The 4,930-nt window shown below is 40.9% G+C and overlaps 1 protein-coding gene across 1 annotated transcript in view; it reads left to right on the forward strand.

Moving 5' to 3' along the window:
- AQR (aquarius intron-binding spliceosomal factor) overlaps positions 1-4,930 on the forward strand; it is a 123,279-nt gene that overhangs the window by 7,620 nt on the left and 110,729 nt on the right. The window lies entirely within an intron of this gene.

Raw genomic sequence — 4,930 nt, forward strand, 5'->3', positions numbered from 1 at the left:
AGTAGAGACGGGGTTTCACCGTGTTAGCCAGGATGGTCTCTATCTCCTGACCTCGTGATCCGCCCGTCTCGGCCTCCCAAAGTGCTGGGATTACAGGCTTGAGCCACCGCGCCCGGCTTAAAAATATTCTTAAAAAGTTATGAAAGTAAGACAATATTAAATTTACAATAATGCAGCATATGTATGTAATGTATAAAATGTATAATAATAAACACAAGTGATAAAAATTATTTTTGAGCAATATACTGTAAGGGGTGAGTTTCAATAAATCATCTTTTCTGCCCCCAATCCCTGGTTCATGTATATGATTCATATACATCTGTTCTATTCCCCACCCCTTCATGTTTTTTCAAACATAAAAGGGTTTGTACTCTACATGCCATTTTTTCATTATGCTTCTTTTAAAAAATTTAGCAATGTGTCTTAGGCATCTTTTTATATATGCACCTGCAGACATGTATGCCCAGTGAGTATTTTAAAAAGATATTTGACTAAATGAGTCAAAAGCCATCTTCAGGATTTTGTCCTTTATTTGGAAAACAGTAGGTATTAAGAAGAGTTGTAAGCACTTTTCTACTTTTTTTGAGACAGTGTTTCACCATGTCGGCCAGGCTGGTCTCAAACTCCTGGCCCCAAATGATCCACCCGCCTCAGCCTCCCAAAGTGCTGTGTGGGATTACAGGCATTAGCCACTGCACCCAGCAAGAATTTGGATTTGGAGGGAGCAAGAGGCAGGGAATAGTTAGGTGAGCATTGTAGTAGTCAGCTTCAAGATGTCATGGATTTGACTTGCGTGGAAAGTTGGGAGAGGAATTGTCCATTTGAGAAAGATAGAAGTGGAAAGACTTGATGTTTGGATGTGGCAGATGTGGGAAAAGGAGGAATCAAAGAAGACCCTAAAATTTTTTGCTTAAGTTGCTCAGTGATTAGTGATGCTATTACTGACTTTTGCCACGTTGTTGGGGATAGGATTGGGTGTAGATCATTATTTCACTTTTGGATATCTGGAATTCTAGCTACGTAAGAGCCATGAAGATGGAGATATGGAATAAGCAGTTGGGTATCCAGGTGTATAGCTCAAAAGAGATTGGGTTGGCTGGGTATGGTGGCTCATGCGTGTAATCCCAGCACCTTGGGAGGCCGAGGTGGGCGAATTGCTCGAGCCCAGTAAGTAGTTCAGGACCAGCTTGAGCAACATGGCAAAACCCTGTGTCTAGAAAAAATACAAAAAATTAACTGGACATGGTGACGTATGGCTGTAGCTCAGTTACTCAAGAGGATGAGTTGGAAGGATCACCTGAGCCCAGGAGGTTAAGGGTGCAGTGAGCCACAATCGTACCACTGCACTCCAGCCTGGGCGACAGAGTGAGACCCTGTCTCAAGACAAACAACAAAAAGAGACTGAGTTGAGCCTACTTTGTATTAGCCACCATTTCGATGCTAACAGTACAACAGAAAACAGGGGAGATAGAGTCCCTGCTCTCCTGGAGGTTACATTCTAGTGGGTCACACAGACAGATATATGTGTCTATATATCTATATATAATGTAATATCAGGAGACAGTAAGTGCTATGAATTAAAGTGTGGTTAGAGAATAATGACAAGGGCTGGTATTTCAGAATAATTAGTCAAATTCTTGCTGAAGGTAGGACATTTGAGCAGATTTGTAACATATGGCCTGTTGGTCTGAAGGTGAGTATGAATGCAATTTCTTGAGAAAACTAAAGACGAGTGGGTGGATTTATTCTAGTATCATTTTTTTCTTCTATATTAAGGTTATACTAATTTGAAAATTATTTTGAATCTTCAGAATAGGTTTTCACTCCAGTGGAAAGTGATTGTTTATTTTTTCATTTAAACCCTTGCTATTAATATTTCTTCTTCAGAGGTGATTTTTTTATAACAACCAAAAGCTGCTAATGATTTTTAAGCTGTATACATTTGGCTACTTTTTGTGTGTGTATGTGTGACAGGGTTGCTCTCTTTCACCCAGGTTTGAGTGCAGTGGTGTGATCTCAGCTCATTGCAACCTCTGCCTCCTGGGCTCAAGCGATCCCCCAACCTTAGCCTCCCGAGTAGCTGGGACCACAGGTGCAAACCACCATGCCCAGCTAATTCTTCTTGTATTTTTGGTAGAAACAGGGTTTCACCATGTTGCCCAGGCTGGTCTCACTCCTGAGCTCAAGCAGTCTGCCTGCCTTGACCTCCCAAAGTGCTGGGATTATAGGAATTGGCCACCATACACAGCACCTATGTTATTCTTAGTTCTGAAAGAAGTGGCTGTCTTTGGCATGGCTAAGATTTATTGTGGCACTTTTAACAGTCATTTTCTTATCTTGTACACATTTATTATTATTATTATTATTGTTTAATTTTTTTTGAGACGGAGTTTCGATCTTGTTGCCCAGGCTGGAGTGCAATGGCACAATCTCGGCTCACTGCAACCTCCGCCTCCTGGGTTCAAGTGATTCTCCTGCTTCAGCCTCTCGAGTAGCAGGGATTACAGGCATGCTCCACCACACCCGGCTAATTTTATATTTTTAGTAGAGATGGGGTTTCTCCACGTTCGTCAGGCCGGTCTTGAACTCCCGACTTCAGGTGATCCGCCTGCCTCGACCTCCCAAAGTGCTGGGATTACAGGCATGAGCTACCGTACCCGGCCCACATTTTTTATTTCTAAGTGTACTTCTGTAATACATAGACTGTAGTATGTATTTAAAAATTTAACATGGTAAAACTCCGTCTCTACTAAAAATATAAAAATCAGCTGGGTATGGTGGCATGCACCTGTAATCCCAGCTACTCGGGAGGCTGAGGCAGAAGAATTTCTTGAACCCAGGAGGCGGAGGTTGCGGTGAGCTGAAATTGTGCCACTGCACTGCAGCCTGGGTGACAGAGCGACACTGTCTCAAAAAAGAAAAAAAAAATTAAGTGACCAATTGTTTAGGCTAGATCCTGAGGAAATTATTTTGCTGCGCTATGTGCTCATGGCATTTTCAGTACTAGGGGAATGGCTTGATTTAACAGCCATGTTACTGTATGTTACATTACACAGTTGATTCATTTTTGCTGTTCTTGCCATTATCAGATTTGGCGGGCTTATCTTAATGAATTCTTAATCCAAGTTTGATTTTTAAAATATTTAAAAAATAATAGTTAAGTGCTTACTATGTGCCAGATTCTGCTCTAAGCACCTTGCATTCTGCTATAAGCATCTAGCTCGTTTATTCCCACAACAACCCTATAACACTATTATTATCCTCATTTTATGGATAAGGAAACTGAAGTAGATAGGTTAAATAACTTGCCCAAGATGCTTCCCAGTAGAGGCACACCAGGTATTGAATCCTCGTTCCCTGGTTCTTTTTTTTTTTTTCTGCCCTGTTCTTTTATTTTTTTGAGATGGAGTTTCACCCTTGTTGCCCAGGCTGGAGTGCAGTGACGCAATCTCGACTCACTGCAATCTCTGCCTCCTGGGTTCAAGCAATTCTCCTGGCTCGGACTCCTGAGTAGCTGGGATTACAGGCATGTGCCACCATGCCCTGCTAATTTTTTGTATTTTAGTAGAGACAGGGTTTCACCATGTTGGCCAGGCTAGTCTCGAACTCCTGACCTCAGGTGATCCGCCCGCCTCAGCCTCCCAAAGTGCTGGCATTATAGGTGTGAGCCACCGTGCCTGGCCTTGAATACTCTGTTCTTAAATAAGAGTCCTTTGCCTTCTAGAAACCTCTTAACTAGTACACTTTGGTGTGATGTGTAATCCTGTTATGAATCAACTAAGTGGTTTTTATGCTCTCAAAAAGGGTGATTTACAGAGTAATTTACTTTTGCCAAAGTGTTTATTTTTATTTGAAATGTATGGACTCTTTTATTATGAAATGTAACACAGAAAAGAGTGTAAAACAAATGTGTAGACTTACGAATTATAGTAATAACTCATAACCACCACCTAGGCCGAAAAACTCCACAAACATTGTCAGTGTTGCAGAAGCTCTCTGCTTGTTCCTTTTTTTTATCATTGTAATATGTAAGTATGCAAACAAGAACACTATAATTTTGGTTCTTTTTCAACTTTAAATAAATAAATAGAATCACACACTATGTATTCTTTTGTGGCTAGCTTCTTTTTTTTTTTTGAGATGGAGTTTTGCTCTTGCCGCCCAGGCTGGAGCACAGTGGTGTGATCTCTGCTCACTGCAACCTCCGCCTCCCGGCTTCAAACAATTCTCCTGCCTCAGCCTCCCGAGTAGTTGGGATTACAGGTGCCCGCCACCATGCCTGGCTAATTTTTTGTATTTTTAGTAGAGATGGGGTTGCACCATATTGGTCAGGCTAGTCTTGAACTCCTAACCTCAGGTAATCTGCATGCTCGGCCTCCCAAAGTGCTGGGATTACAGACATGAGCCACTGTGCCTGGTGTGGCTGGCTTCTTTTGTTCACTGTTATTATTTATTGTTTTAATCATCTACTTAATAGATCTAGAAGTAACTAGCTCAGAAGTTAATAATGTCAAGGCCTTTGTCTGTCTTGTCAAAAGGTTTTATTGATTTTTTTCCATATGATTGTGGTGGAGATGCCACAGCTCCAGACCTCATGTTTCACACAGTCATGTCCCAGAAGAGGAAGTTGTTGGATAGGTGGGAATGTAGTAGAAAAGAACTCTCATTTGTGCGGCCCTTTCTCTTTTTTCTTATCATATTTTATCATATTTAATGATACAGTAATAGACCCAGTTTGTCATACATAAATTATTCAGCTTTGGAAGGATGTAATGAAATGCACGTTAAGTCCTTGGCACAGTGTCAGGCATAATGCACGCTCTCAGTAAATACTGGTAACTTAAAAAAAACCGTCCAAAAATCCTTCAAATTATTTATATTTGTGGTTATTGTTTGTAACTTTTCATACGTTTTATTTATTTATTTATTT

Source organism: Colobus angolensis, unplaced genomic scaffold (genome assembly GCF_000951035.1).
Source record: "Colobus angolensis palliatus isolate OR3802 unplaced genomic scaffold, Cang.pa_1.0 Scaffold97, whole genome shotgun sequence".
Lineage (NCBI taxonomy): Eukaryota > Metazoa > Chordata > Mammalia > Primates > Cercopithecidae > Colobus > Colobus angolensis.